Source organism: Antedon bifida, chromosome 9 (genome assembly GCF_963402885.1).
Source record: "Antedon bifida chromosome 9, ecAntBifi1.1, whole genome shotgun sequence".
Taxonomy (NCBI): domain Eukaryota; kingdom Metazoa; phylum Echinodermata; class Crinoidea; order Comatulida; family Antedonidae; genus Antedon; species Antedon bifida.
Window position 1 is genome coordinate 3,283,644 of NC_136234.1, and position 20,267 is coordinate 3,303,910.

Sequence of the window (20,267 nt, forward strand, 5' to 3'; positions counted from 1 at the left end):
TGTAGTTATCTTGGGGAGAAAAAACTTATTTTAAAAAATGAAACCAGACTTGGGTTAGGAGGTTATCGTGTCATAAAGTTATTAGTCGGTGGTCTCTGAGTGCCATCGTATCTGTGAAGTGTCTTATACATCAACAGTGGTGTAATCTCTGTGTTGGCGGACCATCAAGTATCTTTTGCATTCAAAAATTTCCCAGCAAACAGTTTTAAGGATATGTTGTTTATTTTAAATATGTTATGAATAGATTGTGTTGCTTAGCCTGATAAAATATTGAAAAGTTCTCCATTTTTGAAAAAAAAAAACTTACAACAACATTACACTACAAAAATATACAATGTCGAATAGTCATTCTTTATAGAAATAAAAACACCCAGCTATCAAAATAGCTAGATAAACCCAAGAAAGTACTGAGCACTAAAAGACAAATTGAGTCATTCCAAATACCTTTTAATGCACCTCTCTCAAGAGACAAGTACCTCATCAATTTCCCATATCATAAAATAAGCAGCCAATCATATTCCTTGTTATTTATTAGCCAATGAATATAGGTTTATAAGCAGGTGTTTGAGGCTTTGATGTGATTATTATTTGATGTACAGTATCCCAGAATTCTTCAAACTTTTTCTTTCTTAAATATTACATACAATCTGATTAGCTAACTTTATTTGCTTTAGAAACAACGCCTACGCAAGTACGTTTGTGTTTGCACCCCGGATCTCTCATCCTCTCAAATTTTACAATCCAAGGTCTCCTGTTTCATTCAGATTGTTTTGAGAGAGCCTTCCACTCGACGTGAAAGCACAACTCTTATTCAAGAATAGAAAACCTGTTTGAAGAACTTTAGAAGGTAGAAAAACAGCTCAAAACTCAGTTGATAATCTACCCTGAGGCGTTGAAGTAGAAAGCTACAGTTATTAACCAATTATTTTGCTTTATATAAAAACATTCACATTCAGTGTTGAGAACCATAGAGTTTTAGAATAAACTTTTAATAATCTGTTGAAATAACATTGAGTAATTATAGCATAGAAACAGGTGGCTTAATTTAGCTGTTTGAACTTTACAAATGAACAATGATAAACGATTTTAAGCTTGTTTTGCTGTTTAATGCACTACGTTAAATAACTAAAAAGTAAAACTTTTAAATCGGCCATTAAAATCAGTCGGTGGTTGTTGATGAAAATGGTAAAATTATATGTCGGTGAAGGGGATAGCTTGATTTGTTTCTAGTTTTTTAAACATTTAGTTTAAGGCAATTTTAAGGTCCTCTAATTAAAAGTTAAAAGGCACTGCAAGCTATGGATAGCTCAAAAGTTATTTCTTTATTTATTAATGTAACTTTATACAATGTTGGTTAGTCACTGTGCATACTCAATTGTTTAATTCAAGTTTAGTATAGAAAGTTTGTATCGACATTAGCAAAAAATAGCAAAGTTGCATGTTTCCTCCAGTTTACCAGCTAACTTTCCAATTAAGCTTTTTTCACATACATACGCCAAGGTTTATAGCCATCAAAGATAAACATTAAAATACTAACACATAATTCACTATGCGACATTCAAAATTCCTCCATGTTTTTAAACCAAAGAGTCGTTATATGAACTTTCACCCCCAGTCCCATTGTTCTATCAAGTATGTTGTCCAAACAAATGTTGGCGACAACCCAAACTTTCACTCTCGTTGGTGCATTCTAATTTCATTTTTTTATATGAAGGAAGTGCAAGAATGTCCAAAAAGCACTAGGAATCGTGATTGATTTACGCTTCATTCGGCTAAATGAACCAAAATTGGCGTTAGCAGATTTTCCATTTAGTCACTTTACGTGAATAATTCGCGCTTGATTTGGTTCAGTGACTTGTCGCAACTTACTGTGTTTAACTAATGATATGATCACTTCCTAACTTTCAGTTTCTGTGTAATTTGTGTTTTGTTGAGGTTTTTAAATACAATAAGCTTTTTAACTAGAGTTAATAGTCCGAGGAACTCTATTTTTAAAGGAAGCTGAAACTGAGTTGAATCACTCCGAGACAAGATAACATTTTAGGTTTCAGTGCGTTGCTTATTTGATATTTGTTAATTTAACTGTTTAAAAACTCCATGTTTTTTGTTTTATTTCTTTGAAGTTTCTGTGAAATTCATAGTATAGAAATGTTGCTATAACTATTTGGATTCTTATGATTTGTACATTGTCTGTTATCAAGTTTGTCAGCAATCTCAGCCCAAGTTTTAGTAGTCTCAGCACCGATTTTATGTATCGCTCCCTCCTTTAAAATGGAGAAATTCTCTTGCAATGCGAGATTTTGACCCATACAAAATGTTTAAAATTGTTACATTATTATAGATACCAAAAAGTTATATATAAGCAAAAATTAACAATTACAAATTTAGTGTTTTATAAAATGTGCTCACATATAAATGTGTAGATAGCTTGCTGACGCTAAGCCCTAGATCTGTTTGTATACATCCATATAAGCCGTATCATTATAAAAAGATCTTTAAAGTCCTTCGTCACAGACCAGTCAACAATGAAGTATGAATAGATTAAAGTTTGTCAACCCATATTTGTGTACTTTATACTTTTGTTCTCTGTTCTGGGGTTGGCTATAACACTGATACGCTAGATTGCTGTCAGTATTACAGGTAAACAACTGATCCACAGATATACTACTACCAAATATGTACACAATTATACTTCTAATGGGTTCATTGTGTGCTCTCAATTTTAACTTTGTTGAAATCTATTTGGCCCTGCAACTGTCAGACACACTTGATAATGAGTGTGTTTGAGGGTGTCTTCTCAAAATTAGTCAGAAGTAAAAGTAACTATTATAGTTAACCAAGTCTGTCTCATCTGTGAGGAGGTATAATAGTAGTATTATAGTAGTGTCCTATTTGTGTTTTCAGCTTGTATAGAAAATCCGAATTTTTTTTATTTGTATGGTAGTGTTTTTTTCCAATCGATTACGCCAATTGTTTTGTCTGCAACTTTGCAAACATTTTCAATTTCAATTCACAGTTTATTTAAACTTGTACCCCAACATGCTTCTCTAACCTTCTTTAAAACAATATTTTTTCTTTCACATAATACGTGCATTTAATTCTGTGTACATTAGAGTTTGCACGATATCTTTACATTTTAGAATTGAATTGAAAAAGTTAGTATTATTGCAGAAAAACTTTATAATCTACCTCATTTGTGTTTTGTTTATTATCATTTGACTGGCCTTCAAGGGTAATTGGTTAAATCTAGGCTAGTTATGTAAATCATGCCTCAACTAAATCATTGGCGAACTTATCTACACACTGCAACAGGCAAATCCTTTTATCTGTCACTATTAATGCAATCTGTCCATCTCTGTTGTTTCATGGTCAGTTGTCCAAAAAACCTCATTTATAAAGAATTACGAGATGCAGTAAAATGTTTTAATTATAATTAGCTCTTTCTTGCCATGGGCACCACAAACATGTATAGTGACCAACTAAGGTATAATTATGATTTTTTCGAAAAATTTGGACTGATTTAGCACCATCTTTTATCACAATTTTAAATCTTCGTCTCCAAAAGTAAATAAATTATAAAAATTGATACCCAACTTTTGATTTAGCAACTTTGGAACATTTTAAGTAAAATTTTTACTTTTTTTCCTCAAATTTTAGACTAACTTGACCTTAGACCAAATTTTGTTAGTGCTCCAGTGTTAGCCAGGCACTAGACCCCATTGTTAGTTAAAAATACAAATTAAACTTTTTTGTCCGTTTTTTGTTAATAGTATATTCATAAATGTGTCATTATTAGGTTATATTTCCTCTTGTTGAAAGTCCACATCTGAAATATAATCTAAATCGAAATTATTCATCCAAAATAACAAACACAGATACGACATATCAACAACTTTCTTATCAAGAGATACAGAGCGAACAATACAAAATAAATACCGCTATAAAGTTACGCCAGTGAACTGTATTACTTGTGTTGACATTGTTTTTCTAGTGTTTAATTTAGGTGTTGTTAATATATAGAAGATGGTTTAATGTTCCATTTGTATCTCTCTTGACTCTAGATCATCACTCGTTATCTATTAATGGGTAATTTAGTAAGGATTGATAAATGATAGTGAAGACTTTAGATGTTTGTTAAAATGAGATAATATGTGGTTGAAAGTGTTTCATCACTAGGCAGTGTTACATCTAGGCCATTAAACAAGTTTTAATGCCAGGTTCTACTAGAAAACAAAAAATGTTAAGCCAACTCTACTCACACTAGTTACCAAACCAACATGAACTTTCCAACATTTCAGTTAAACTTCTTTTGGGAAGTTCATTTAACCATTCTGAGAATGCATAAAGTAAAAATTAATTATTTATGGTACAGTCCACTCTCCCACAGACACCCTTGAGCTGGCCTGATATTTTAAGAAGTACATTAGAAAAAGAATGTTATAACTTTAGTGCATTTGGACCTGATAGTTCTGGAAGATTTTCCAGTTTTCAGAAAGAAATCATGGAAGAAAAACTATAGCTCTATCATGAATATCCAAAACCAGATGAACATTTTTAATCTATCAGAATTGACTTTATTCAGAACACAGAAGTACCTTCTAGTGTACAAACTAACAGCTAAAAACATATTTTAAACACTAAAATTTCAGAAGTTATGCAATATTCTTAAAAATTACATGTAGTAAATACTATATTAAAGTTCACAGCCCAGGGCAGTGTTGCTATAGATGTAGTAGTATTTTGAAGTACTTTTATCTCAAATCTGTCATCACAAGACCACAGGATAGTAAAGATTATTTGCAGTGAATGATTTTAGCCTGAGAGAAAATAACAAGTAGTAGCTGAAAATTACTGTTGTTATAAACATGTTCTTTAGGTTGATCTTTTCAAAAAGTTAAGAAGGCTGTTTTTATTCAACATAGATATTTTGTGAAAGAACAAAAGTTTATTACTAAGCTTAATGGCGACAGTTGATAGAAGTAAATTATTTGTAGATTCTCATAATTCAAGTATTATTTTTTCAGCCTGTTATTGTCGATTTCAGTATATATGGTCTCATAAATGTTATTCTTATCAACAAAAGAATATTAATTAGCAATTCATTTTGAATTTATGAATTATGTATTCAACAGAGATATTTTGTGAAAGAACAAAAGTTTATTACTAAGCTTAATGGCGACAGTTCATACTGTATGTAGCAGTAAATTAATTGTAGATTCTCATAATTCCAGCATTTTTTCAGCCTGTTATTGCCGATTTCAGCGTAAATGGTCTCATAAATGTTATTCTTATAAACAAAAGCATATTAATTAGCAATTCATTTTGAATTTATGAATTATGTAATAAGAAATATGACAAACTTCCGTGTTAAATTTGATATAAACTGATCATGCAGTGTGTTGAAGAAACTTTTTTGGACGGAAGTTTGAATTAATTAATTAACTAGCTATTATTTACCTTCTCAGACAAAAGGTCAATAAACTAATTAAGTAATTATCAGTTCATGTTGCAGTTATCAGAAAGTAAACAGCTAAACTTTTTAGTTGTGAGTGTACAAATAAACAGTTTTTTCTGAATATTAATATTTAACAGTAGGCTCAACTAATAATATGTTTGATCATGGTTTGATATGATAATATTAAAAATGGAGTCCAAAAAAGGCAAGTAATGATTGAAAGTTATGTAGAAAAAAAAGTTTTCTTCTCTTCTTCAATCTGTAATCTTTTATACATTTATGTAGTAAAAAGGATTGTATGATGATAAGTAATTTTTTCCAGCAACATTTTTTTATTAAAAAAAAGTTATTGAGAATCTATTTTTAATGTCAGATTTTGACCCAATTTTTTTAACTCAACATTTTTTCCCACACTAGCTTTCATGTTAGAAGCCAATTTGCATCAACATTGTCCTGTTTTACTGTCTCTATTATTTAAAATTCATTTGTGATTGATTATTTTTAGCTAGGGTAGAAACGGACCTCTTGTACAGATAAGACACAATTGAGGAAACATACAGAGTGCCGATTAAAATTCAGTAGCTTCCTTTCTGTAATTTATCCTTGACTGAGTTCAGGGCATTCTGTTATTACTTGGTACAGTCGACTCTCCTAATACCGGACTCTCTGAAAACCGGAAACTATCCTTTTTTCCCCCAAAGCTCTTTAATTACCTGTTTACCTTTAATTCAAAAATGCATTCGGAATATCATACTTTCTGGAATATCAAAGATGTTATTAGGCCAACCCCTCCCCCCCCCCCCCCCCCGTTTTAAAAGAGGCTCCTGGGAGAGGAGGTATTGGAGAGGTACCTGTATTACCATACCAGCCATAGACAATGCCAGATCAGATAAACTTCAGATGTTCTCCAGACAAACCACTTTGCGAGAAAAATGTTCACATATTGGATTCCTAAATTCACAACCTCCATAATCACTAGTCTGTTGTTCGCGCCTCTTTTCTAGACTATCAAGCTTGCGCTGATGGCTAGGGGTTACATTGGAGCCCAAGAAAGCAGTACCTGCACAAACATGTAATATTCATTTTCATCATTCTCTACTAAACTACATAATTGCGACCAGTGTAGTCACCAGCTCACTCCCCACTGGTTTTTTTTTTCTTTGAATTTTTAAAGCCTTTTTGTTTTCACTGCCATAATACTGACTCAGCGATAGCTTATATAAATGATCCTTTGTTTTAGGAAACAAACGATTATGCCACTAACCCAACAATAGGAAGTATAGTGATCTATTGGTTACAGTAAATAAACATACTACAATGAAACTGTTGTGCTTCTTTCTATGTATATACATGTATGGTTTATATATATTAATTCTTTGACCACATTATGATTTTATCATGGAGGGATCTGTCATGTTTCAATTTGCATTTAAATAGATAGTATATTATATCAAATTTGAAAATCTAGTCAGGCTTGAACACATGGGCGGATACAGGGTGTTTGAAATTAGGGAGGAGGTATAAAGTCTATCCTCTAGAAAAATGTCATAAAAGCCTTTTTACCCCCATTTTACCTTTCAATATGGACCATGACTAGGTTATAGTACACAGCGTTTTGGTAACAACATAAAATTTTGGCACACATAATATGATGTACGTTTACTTTAGATGGACTAGTGGTGTTGCTTGAGATTGGGAACATGGACATTTCATGATGTAATTGTAAGCTCCACTAATTTATATTGGTTGAGCATTCAGTTTTGTTTCATTAGAGGTATTTTATTGCATTCAGATGTTTAGTAAATATACACATACACATTAGCACAGAAAAAAAAACAATTTTAAGTGTTAGTTTTAGTTCCGTACAACACGACTCTACAGCTAACTGTGGTTGGTCGGTCGGTCAGTAAACATTAACTCAAATTTGAGCATGCGAATGCAGCCATGTATATGGCCTTGTTTTGCTTTGTATACAATCAAAAACACTGTAAATACTGTGTATAAAATTCTTTATATCAAACCAATGGTACATATTATTAAAATAGATCGGTTCGATGTAAAGAATGTTATTCACATTGTTAATTTCAAACCAGATGAACATAAATTTACAATCATTGTAAATACTGGTAACATTTTTTTTTTTGTTAACTGAAAGCTACTAATCTATGCTGCAGGATATTCCAAACTGGTTTGTTTATTTTAGACTCGTCCTTCAGCCTGTTACACCAATTGATTGATTGATTCTGCCATCCTAGCTGTACACAATTATACAATAATACAAAGGTTTTGGTCAACTATTTTCTGTACTTTTTATTTCTCTGTTAAAGGATGTTTTTTTGGCATGTAACCGCAGTCCTCTAACAATCTTTATTGATGTTTATAAGGCCTGTTTGCACAAATTAATCCACTTTAAGTTTGTGGTTTGCTGACTTGTTTGATGTGGTCTACGTACTGCCCTGGATCTAGGGTAGTCTAACCAGGCCTTAATGTAATACACATTACTAAACTATGTTTGGTTAAAAAAAAACTTTAAATCAAACACTTAAAATTCAGTTTATATGGTGGCCCATAGATGTCGGAGAAGAAACGAAATGGTGAAAACTTAAAACAGAAATAGATTAATAAAAACTTAATTCAATGTTGATGGTCAATACGTTGCTTTATTTAAAAGTAAAATGTTAAATTAAAAATAAAATTTTTTGGAAGTACAACCATATTCAAGATCAAGGAGTCAAAGAATGAAAATTAAAAGTTGGTGACAGGAAATGTTACATTGATTTACTTAAACTTAAAGATGTATTGTCCCCCAAAAACATGAAAAATGAAGATTAATAAAATCAGACTTTAAATAGGCCATTTTGCAGTTTTAATAAAGTTATTCACTTCTGTAAACAAAAATTATTATTTTACTTATAAAAAGACAAAAGAAATGTTTCATTTTAACCAAAACCCATTGTCTGAGAGACAATTTAAGTATTTTTTGCTTTAAATTACATTTTTTCAAGTAAATCATTTTTTTTCGATCCTGTTTTTGGTCAAAGTAAATAACCATGTGACATTGAAATGATATATTTTTTTTTTAAATAGAAAAAAAATATATATATATATTTTTAGGGGGACAATATATCTTAAAATAATTTCATGATCGTTCCATAATGGTTCTAAGACGTCAACATTTCGTTTTGTCATTAAATTTATTATTGGAAATATGTTATTTTAATTTTCAAAATCTTTATTAATCATAACAAAATGACAATTTACAGCAAGCACATTGATTACTGCCTGCTGTGTGTAATGTCACCAAACACTGTTGGAAACCTCATGGTCACAATTGCAATGAAGCTGTGCTCAGAGTGCTCCTCAAGATCCCTCCATATGGTTTTATCATCATGCATGGAACAGACCTGTAAGCAGGATTTTTAAAGTGGTTTTAGGCACAAGAACCTGCCTATGGGTCTCAGTGGGAGGTGAAAAGAGATGTCCTAGGGTGTGATTCTGGAGGGAAATCCACAGAAGATTGTTATTTATATATATTAATGCTATTAATATTAAAGCTTATATAATACATATTTCGGTTTTTAAAATAACAAAATGATAGAAATTTCAGATTTCTGATGACTAACCTGATAATCAGTAGAAACATGTTTCTAGGGTTTAATATTACACACCTTCCTGTAAAAAATAACAAGTAAATGTATTAATTGTTTTAATCTACTGAACAACTACTTCACGTTTTTGGCCACAAGCGATTTCCTAGTAAATGCATAATTCAGAATGAACGAAAACAAACTTCAAAACAACATTTGCCAATTTTGAATTCATGAACTTACTGCATTACAACAGTATTACAGACTATTTGGACCAGTGATTTTATTGATCTTGTATTTGAATTTTTATTTATATTATCTTTTGTTTGTAGTGTAATAAGTTTGCCTTCCCTGTATTGGCTCACAGTCCCTGGGTCTCCCCAATCTTGTACCCTTACTTGTTTATTTCCTTTACCACAGTTCTTTTTCATTCATATTTATTCAGGCTGAATTCTGGTATAAATTTTTATCATAGTAAAAAAAAAAAGTATACAATTACTTAAGGTGAAGTTTTAGTCCGTATTTTCCGACTTTTTTCCCAAAAGTTATTATGTACATCCAGAAAGATCGTTAGTTTGAAACGGTCTAATCCACACAACTTGTTGTAAGATGACTAAGTCTTATATTTGTAAAGTGGGTTGTATATTCATGAAAAGCTAGCCGGATGGGTCTGTTCCGAATGAACGGGTTTCTAAGAACGCTAAAGAATAGCCTCACTAATCCTACTATTACTCTCTGGGTACATTAACATCATATTGTGACAAAATCCTGTTACGTGACATTTAAAAAGCACAGTTTAAAAATACGCTCAACGCTTTTTTTTTTTTTGCTTTAAGCTACAGAAACTTTAGGACAAGTGGGTGGCTTCTTTTCATTCATTTATTCTTTATTTCGTATTCAAATGTACATATACAATTACATAATGGACCACAAACTGGTAATACGTGTACATTAAATCTCTCGGATGTAAACAATAATATTTACAGTATTTTTAAAGAACTTTTTTTAAAGAAAGGCCCAATAATTTTGTTTAAAAAGCTACAGAAACTTTGGGGAAAGTGGGTGTTTTTGTTGATACAGTATAAAAAAGTATTCGGGAAAAACCAATGGATGTTGAAATAATGGTTGATCAGATCATGGAGAAATAAGTTAACTTATTTCTCATAATCAGATCATTTGCAACATAAGGCTCAATAATTTTGTTTAAAAAGATACAGAAAATGTTGAAATAAATTATTGATCAGATCATGGAGAATTAAGTTATTTCTCATGATTATATTATTTGCAATATATTACACATACAAATGCTACTATTCATTATTATTATTATTATGGCTTTAGTTGTAATTACTGCATAATGCTTCTGTTTGTTCTATCATTACAGTGGTTGTGGCAATCAAACTTACTCCCTCTGCCTTGAAACACCTATGAACTGTGAAACAAGATTTAAAATTGATAACAGATATTCTTAGAAACTGTGGTTTTATTTGGGGGATTTTATATCCCATCTTGGTCCCATTAACTAGGTAAATAGTAAACTATTTAAATTAATTTAGCACATTTGAGTAGCTTGTTTGTTTTTTTTAACCTGTAGGCCTACATTATAAAAGATTCATGCCACAAGTTTAGGCTGTATCAAAATGTCCCATCAGGCTTAGCAGCACCTGTTTTATAGCCTGTGTCACCCTTTCAATTAAACAATAAATTGATTTTAACTTAATTTAAAAACAGTTGTAAATTTATTGGATTTTATTAAGCACTAAAAACTGGAAACTGTATGGCCGGTTTTATTATAGTTATGAAAACTCCCAGTAGGGATAATATGTTTATAGGTAGACATACCACAGACGAATGTTGTCTGTTTCTTATTAAATTAACTTGCATCTAAAAGAAAGTTCATAAAATAAAATAAATACAAATGCTGTATGCATTATGGGCGTAATCAAAATGAATGTACATAAATGCATGATGTATGGAAAATTATGAAGAAGAAAATCGGTTGCAATAAAATCAACTTTTGGTAATTTTCAAGATGTGCCGCTAGATACGCTTTTGATCATGTTTTTACTCACAGACGTCTTTATTGAGTAGTAGGGTTAGACTAGCTTTACCCACCATCGAGATTTTTTGTTTTATTTGGCCAAGTATTTATATATTTATTTATTTGTTCTTTCTTTAAACTGAAATACACTATACAAATGTACTGATTTCCAAAGTTGTTCAGTAAACATATTTATAACAAAAATAAAATATAAAAGAAAAACAAAAAGAAAGAAAAGAGATATAAAACTATTTACAATTGTGAAGGCAAAAAGGTTAATACATATATGTTTTCTATAGTGAAGATTTAAAAGTTGCCAAAGACATATTATGGAGTTCTGATTTATGTTATTTGGTAGAGAATTCCATAGTTTTGTTGAATAAACAAAAGTTCTTTTACCCTGAGAGTCATTATTACTTTGGGAGCGAGAAGTTCTTTAATTAGCAGCACGAAATACCAGAATTTGATTTTATTGTGACCAAAATAAAACTCTTTTATCACAAACTTCCTCTTCCCCTTTAACATCGACCCATTTGAGGATGAGCTCATACCTAAAGACCAAAACCAAATGATACATACATTGTGTATGAACTGTAACCGTTAATGACAATTTACCTCCCAAACAAGTGAACCAAAAACCAAGAAATAATGAAAATTTATTTCAAAGCAACCTTTCATCCCATCATAAATTCCTGAGAGACTTGTGACCTTTGACTTGCTAATTTAACTTGTAGTTTCTGACATCACTTGTGGTTGGTGTCTTTCAAACAAAAACAAACCTACTTGACAGGAGCACCCTATAAAGATTACTAACAGCCTCGTTGTCAATAGCAACCAAGGCTATAACCACAAATCCATTGGTGCAGACCTGTTGTGTTTCAAGTTTGTGATTTACTCTACAAGTTGCTATTAAAAACCTGATAGAATTTCAGAGTTTAAATTTTATCCATTATGGTTTTGGAAATTCAAATATAGACATGATGAAACAGTGTCATTATTAAATTATTTCATCATTTTATCGGATGAAGCTATCGGCATGATTAACTGTGCGTTTAATTTCTTGTTTTCTATCGCTGATATTAATAATAAAGCACAGTACATGCATGGTTGATCATGCCAAGTCGCTTTCCATTTTATCATCATACTTTTTATTCTAGTGTTTTTGACATTTTCTACTATTCGTCTCATTGAAACTTGTCAAACAATTTCTACTTGAGGCCCATGTGTATGATAGTTAAAATGAGTCTGCACATTAATACTGTATTACTACTTGTTATCTCATCAAGCTTTGGCTGGTTTAACTAAAAATAACTTTTTAAATAATAAGTATTATTAAATATGAAAATTAAAATGTACTTTACTATAATCGAGTGTGTGGGCTGAAATTCATTTAGCTTATGGGTATAAGTAGAAATCCTGTCTAATGGCATAATCTGTTTAATATTATGTAATCAAAATAACATCTTTATTGAAGAAGACGTTTTTTAAAGCTCTGTCTACGGATATCTTGATTAGACTTGCGGGACAACTATAACCTTTAACAAGATGTTTTTAAAACTAACATATAAGCATGTACTTTATCCTATAGGTCATGTTTGATGCATTACTAGCTTTTTTATGAGCTAAATAACAGAAACTATATTTGTTTTGCCATGTGTTGATGGAGGCATAAGCATCTTCAATGTAAATGACATTTGGATTAGGCCTTCTATAGGCCAAGTACAACCACGGAGCATCCTACATCAGAATGGGGAAAAAAAACCAATGAGAGAAATTTGTATAAAGAACACAAAATCAAACTTCTAGAAATGTATACAGAGGTTTAATAATCGATGCTGTGCAATCAATTTAGACTTCCAATCTAACCACATAGACCAGATAGCACAACTTGCTATGGTAGGTTAACTACCAATTTCTAAGTTTATAATAATGTTCAAACTCATGCATTACAGCATAGTGTCGCATCTAGATAGATAGAATGGTTTATTACCTTCCCCTGGTGTGTTTCTATATTTGTTAGCAGGATTACTCAAAAAGTTATTGCCCAATTTTCATTTTTATTTAAAGGATGGTTTCGTAGCATATTGTAGCATGTGATTTAATTTTCATATGTGGAAGTTTGCTCTTTCCTTCTAGTTTAGAATGCGTTGTTTACTGTACACCATCTTAAAGCGCACATAACAAGAACTCTCCTTTGCTTTCTTCGTGCCAAATAGCTGCCTCCAAATAGTTAGAGTTCATAATGCAAATATGAGAGGTCAGATTGACATGATGCATCAGTAAATATTTTTGATGCACGGCACTAAACAGCAATGACCACAATGACGGAATTGAGCATTAGGAGAGTTAATCATTCACCTTGACTTTCAACGCCACAGATTATTGTACAGCTAACGTTTGATCTTTACGGCACAAGTCTGAACATTCTAGGTTTTACTTGTTGTTGTCACTCTTCTATAATGACAATGTAATGTAATTTACTATTTTCTTTTGAATACAATTTTTTTTACCCATACAATATTATGAAATGAACTGTACAATAGTAGATTTTTATGTGAAATGCTTCACTTGAAAATTATAAAAGCACTTGCTATGAATCAGACGCCGCGTACATTTGTCCAAAAACTTGTTTGTACAGTCTACCCTTTCAAAGAATGAAGAGTTGTTATTCTTTCTTTTTCACAAGTCATAATAGTATTATAAAGGCCAGGTTTAGTACTTTGATTAGTAAATTTATATAATGTCAACTCTAGTGCCATTGAAAACTATGTATTGCGCAAGTTCTTTTATTGTTAGAAATGAACAAAATACATAAAATGCTACTGTCAACTATGTTGTCCAAAACATATAGGAAATCTGTTTTTTTCCAAATTGAATGTCAAAATTTGGTTCTTAATCAATCAAATGTAATCAGCGACAACGGATGTCTGCCAATCTTCTTGGTCTTCAGATCTTTTCTTCATCTGCCCAGCTTCTTCCAAAACACCAACTTTTCTTCAGTATTGTCTTCCATTTAAACTTGAATGTTATGGTTTTCCGTCTGTTGTTGAGAGAGAGGAGTAAAGTTTAATATTATTGGAACTGTAGCTTGGTGGTTAACATGCTTTCCTTACAAATCCCTACAGTCCAGGGTTCAATCCTGACCTAGTGTATGGTAGCACACAGCTCTTTCTATTCAACTTCCTTAGCCTCAAATTTATCCGTCCTGTAATTGCCGTTTTTCTCTGTTGAATGCGTAAGAGATGGCAGCTTCCTCTTTCTAGAACTTTTTGTTCAAGATCAAGTCAAGATTCTCCTTCCCCTCTACGGTAGTTAACCATCCCGCCATTTTCATAATTCATGAACTTTTTAACATGCCGTTTGAAGTTTCTTTATTTTGTTATTTTTGTAGATAGAATTGTGTTCAGTAATTACAAAACAATTAACAATCTTTATAAGTAATAGTTGTTCATTAATATAAACCAATGAATTCACTTAAAATTCATGGTCTTACATAATAGTAAGTACACTGAAACCAAAATGAACTTTTTTCTTTTCACAATTAATGGTCTTTCCATTAGAACATCTATAAATAACACTTCTGTTCTTTTCAATCTGCACATTAACAGTACAATCAATAGTTTCCTGCTCTATCTATCAACACAAACTAAAAATGTTTTTCACTTGTGTTGTTTTTAGCGCATTTTTACAAGTTCACATTAGCTCTGTTACAAACTACATTGTATTTGTTTTTGAATTCATTATGATTTATGATGTGCATTGCCAGGGTGATGACTTGGTTCATATGCCTTGCATGATTTACATATCCTACTGAATACCTTAGGGGCCTAGCTATTGAGCTTCAAATTATGAAAACAATAAAGTATAGTTTGTTTTTCTCTCTTTAAAAACCAAAGAAGGAAAAAATAGAGGTTAAATTTGATAATATCTGAAGATATGAGAATTTGGAAGCGTTTCAACATTTTGGAATTGAAATTATCTGTAGTTACATTATGAAACTATATGTGTACATAAACATTTGAGTAGTATAATAAAAATCTCAGTATAGTTTCAGTAAGTCATTCTCTCAGAAACATAAATGTATGACTAAATTATTTTTATTCTGCACGGTATATTGTCATGGAAGCTTTGAAGTAGGGATTTTTTTTTTTATGTTTTGTTAGGGTTTCCACAATTAAATTAAAGCGGAATCAATTTTTCCATGGTTTATATGTACAGTATTTCCATAGTAGTATTTTTCTCAATTTCTCTACATCCGTATCCGTATTTGGGTGAATATCTCGGTCTGTAGTAATTATTATTAGGGTAACTGTAATTAATTTGAAGAATGAGTTTAATGATTTCGTTATTAGGTTTGAAGTTAGGTTTAAATAATAACAATCTGTGTCATACGCCCCCATATTGTTATTTTTGTTGGCCGATTAGACTGACTGATATCTCCTTTGAATTTTTTATTATATGCAAAGAATAGGTGGTTTAAAAAAATCATTCCTAATGAATCGTTATTGTTATGATTGTCACTGAGGTATACACAATTGGATTAATGGACCAAAATTAAATTCAGACTCTAAAATAAATAATCCATCACATGAGTTACTCACTAAAGAATTACAAACAAAAGCCAACACCTTGATTTTACTTTTGTATTATTTTAAGCCATTTTTGTTATAAATGTTGTTGTGTATAGTACTTGAATAGGCTAATACAATATTTGCTTTATAGCTATTGTACAGATTTTGGTTTAAAACATGTGTGATGGAATCTTACAATATATAAATTGAGAATGTACAGTACTTATAACTAGTCACTTATTGCATAGAAAGTATTGCAAACAATCCTATTAATAATATCAAGTTTCGCTGACTATCATTTTATGATAGAAATGTGCACTATATAATATATATGTTTTTAAAATATTAAAGATACTGTATTATCAAATTCTATGTTTGAATATTAAGAGAAAATGTAAAATGTGCTAGTTCTAGATATGGGTTTTTGGAGAAATCAAAATTATTCTACTGCAGTTTTAACTATAACATATGATTTTAGTAGTTGTAGTAGCTAGCTTGGTAAATAATATAATTGCATTAAATAAACAGGTTAAAGAGTAAACAAAATGAAGTTACTGCAGTAACTGCAGTAGGGTAAGTTTTCTTATTTTGGTTACTATTAAATTTAAAACTTATTATTTATTCATCATTTATTATCTTTCCAAGAATAAGTTTATAATACCATTAATAGTACTATTAAATTCAAAGGAAAATAAATCTAAAATTGTAAATCTGTCTGGTGTTAAGATCTGACAAAAATGGGCATTGACCTTTTGCTAATTCTGTCCCTTAGGGCAAAATATAATTGTTTCCTAGGCAACTTTATACCTGAGTAGAACTTTACTATAGTTTCACTTGGCTAGTCTTCAGACGATTTAGTTTGATAAGGTCCTTTTAGGATTATTAAACTAGGAACAATTTTGTCAAGTGTACAGACATCAAATGAAGCTTGATTAAGTGTAAAAAGTGTTTGCGTTAAAAAAACAAATATGAATTGAATAATATAAGAATTGGAATTATTTGGAGATTTACAAAATAGTTTACAAACCTATACAGGAACAATTTTTTAATTTTTCATGTTTTTTTAAGTAACAGATAAACATGTGGACATTTTTATGAATAATAATTATTTTTCGTTTCTAACCACCTATAGCGTTAGTTAAGTTATAGTTAAACTTTTAAATAAATAAGTCTTCAAGTAGACAGAATATTAATATTTGATTCAGTTTTTCCTTCCTTTTCTTTCTAATATGCCAAGAAAAAACAGAAAAATCAATAACACAATTTTAGACAGCATTGTAGTATGTTACTGTTCCTAACATTAATGTTATTTGGAAGAGGTGTTAGTTGTTCTTAAGTAGTTTTTTTGTTAAAGCTCAAAATGAGTTCAGTTAAACCCATTTAACCTTCCTGGCTTTCAACTTGATAGTGGATACTATATAAATGTGATTTTTATGATAGTTATTGGTGTTCTTAAGCTGCATAAGTGACTTGTTTTTACACACCGTCGTGATTTTAAGCCTTGAGCGGTTTATTGAAATGGATACTGTAATATTAGACTTATTACGTTAAACTGCATCCTTCAATTTAACCTAATATTATGCGAACACATCTTTACCTTTAAAGAGAATCATGTAATACTTTCAAACAAGGGCCAATCTTTTCATTTTGTTCATGCTTTGATGAAAGGCCAGTGGTATAATGTCTATGTCTTTTTTTTTGCTAAACCCTGGGGCTGCAGAGTGTGTTAGTTGTAGGCTGTTGTTGTCACTGTACTTTTTTTCTATTAATTATCTTGACTTGTTCTCATATTTTTATGTTTATTTATTTTGTGTCTGAGAATTTGACTATAAATATTTGTTATATATTATATAAACTGTACTAAATTTTGTTACTAAAATAAAAGTGAACAAACTCTCTACATAAGGTAATATAGCAAAGAGAGAGTTCTGCTTTACTTTGAGAGTATTATCTCTTCCTGACTGAAGAACACCTTCCGGTATTCAGAAGCGTGTTCCTATTGTTCAACTTGATCACTCTAACATACTTGTTTTGCAATCTATTTAATACCTCAATGTTGTGCAGTTGATATTTCTAGAAGTGGCTGATTTAAGCAGGCCATTAGATCTAATAGCGATAAAGTTAGTTAAATGTTTTCTACCATCTACTATGTTGTCACGCTTTGCACATTATTGGTTAGCTGAAGATATAGTGGTTGGAAAACCCTGAACCAATACTATAATTTTTAGAAAGCAAACCTGTAGCCAGGGGAGGGGAGTTTATTCAACAAAACTCAATTTGTTCTGAAGGTCTAGCTAGCCTACATCTCATGAAGATGTTTGCCTCATTTGTGAAAATCGAACCTCTCTATAAAAATCGTGGCTACTTGTAGAAAGTGATTGAGTATGCTAATTAAACTAAATCTAGTTAAACTGTAAAGTTGTATTGTACATTAAGCTAATATTAATATCATTTTCATTATTAATTATTTTACTTTTGCCAATAGTTAATCGTTACCAAACAGGTTTTTCCTTTTTCTTATCTCATGGGACATGAATAAAACTGAAGGTAAGGCCTTCTTCAATTAACCATATTTTTACTTCTCGGAAGTTTTTAATCTTGAACTACGCCCTCGGTGATTATTCTCCGGAGAAGCTAGTTTCATTCCTCTAGTCTGTAGTTAGTTGCAGTTGACCTTTTCATTAAATTGTGTTGCCAAGTTATTTGTATCTGAATATTTATAATTTTTAATTACAATTTACAGTATTTTTATCGTCCATTTAATATTCGAAAAATCTTGAGGAAATCTCGCATTTCTTTTTGGAAAAGACATGGACATTTTATTTTGTTGTTAGGTGATACTCTTACTTCAGTAAAGCTTCAATATATGTAATAAATTGTAAACACTCTATGAAGATGTATTTGTTGATTACGGTTACTATTACTTACGGACTTGCTATTTATAAACTAATTCCTTCATGGTTTGATAACCACCAATATGTATTTTTTTTTAACTTTTTTTTTTTATAGAACTATAAGTTGTTCAGTCGATAATATGCATTATAACCTGGTAGCTAAGATGCGTACAGTAATGTCCCAATTATAATTGTTTTCCATTTTTTTATTTTCATCAGTGAACTGTTAAATTATTTAATCCTCTTTTTAATTAAAATTAATTGGGAAAAGTGTCCAAACCATGTTTACTACAGTCTGTACTAGGATGTAAAAATTCATAAAACTAAAGCGGAACGAACGTGAGTGACATCTTTGACCTTAAACTACGAAATGGAAGTGAAACTGTGATTTTTACCAAGATTATTCTATTTTAAGTGTAGAGAAAGTGAAGCAATTCTACTAAATAAAATATAAACATGACAGTGTGTTGACATTTGAATAAGCCAGTCAATAATCACTACAGTAGTAGCAGCCAAGATGTGAAGTTACATGTTTGAGAAAGTGATGGTAAGGGGCATTCCCCCATTCATGTAAAAAAAATGAAATTTCATGATATTGTTAATGTTGTTGGAAGAATTTTGAATTTTTTTCTGCAAATAACTCTCCAGAAAACTCTCCAGAAGTCCGTAATTTGTCCCAGAATGAGTTTGTTCCAGAATGAGTTTGTTGGGGAGTTTTAGAAACCTTGTCTAAAGAAAATGACAATACTTTTGAATGTTTTGACACTGTCTGCAACTGTAGGCCTCAAAATTATCTTCTTTTCAAATTCAGCAAGTAAAACCGGGATAGGTCTAGGACAAGTTAAAATGGTAAACTTGATTTGGAATCAAATCTTTACATTAAAAAAAGATATCCTGGCCACTTCAACCCAGAAAAGCAATAAAAAATTCCATGCAGTATTTTCAAGCAATAAATATTATCAAGGTCAACAAAAAAAAAGCTTGTGGTTTTATTAATGAGAGTATCATTTAATAATATGTAAATAATTATGTCATAAATGTGTAATAAACATTAACAAAATTCCATGAAGTTTTGTTATATGTTGGCCCAGCCTAGTTTGTGGGTTAACATTTATTGCTAATTATTATCCCAGGTTTTTCAGTTAGTCCTTGGTTACCACAGCTTTATTCTCATATTCTTCTTGGATAAAATAGGTCAATAATATCGTGACCTTTTAGTACAGTAGAACCCCTCCTTTGTGACACCCTTATTCAAGGGACAACTACATTAAAGGGACACTTTACCATGAAAAGAACAAGGGTAAAGCTCTGTCTACACTATCAAACTTTATGTGACAAAAAAATGTGATGACATTATGCTTTCATATCACTATCATACACATCACACTTTTTTGTCAAACTAGTTTGATATAGACAGACAGAGCTTTACATTATATATTTTAACACTACGACCAACCCCTATTAAAGTGGGAAGTTTGTCCCAAAAGTGTCCCCTTATTTAGGGGTCTACTGTATTTTCATGTTATTTGCATTGCATTCAAACAATTGATAGATCAAAGTTTCTACCATTTTGGAACGCTGCTTATTTAGTATTGTCTTTTCATTTTCCTGCCAAGAAAATGTATATGATTTATTCACACACAATCTGTTACTGCAAACCATACAATATGACAAGGAAGGAACATTTTACATAGTGGCCTACTCTCTATTAAACTACCA

General features: G+C 31.0%; 1 protein-coding gene across 9 annotated transcripts in view; it reads left to right on the forward strand.

The window, feature by feature from the left end:
* Window positions 1-20,267, forward strand: part of LOC144852552 (DNA repair protein RAD51 homolog 2-like) — a 160,783-nt gene that overhangs the window by 126,610 nt on the left and 13,906 nt on the right. For 3 of the 9 annotated variants that reach the window (XM_078710443.1, XM_078710437.1, XM_078710444.1), the window contains one exon: window positions 10,427-10,758. The exons of 3 other annotated variants lie outside the window; for them this stretch is intronic. The gene's annotated coding sequence lies outside the window, so the exon portion shown is untranslated. Of the gene's footprint in view, window positions 1-764; window positions 1,224-10,426; window positions 10,759-20,267 lie in introns of those variants that run through there. 3 more of the 9 variants (XR_013614306.1, XR_013614305.1, XM_078710441.1) reach the window with 3 other exon arrangements.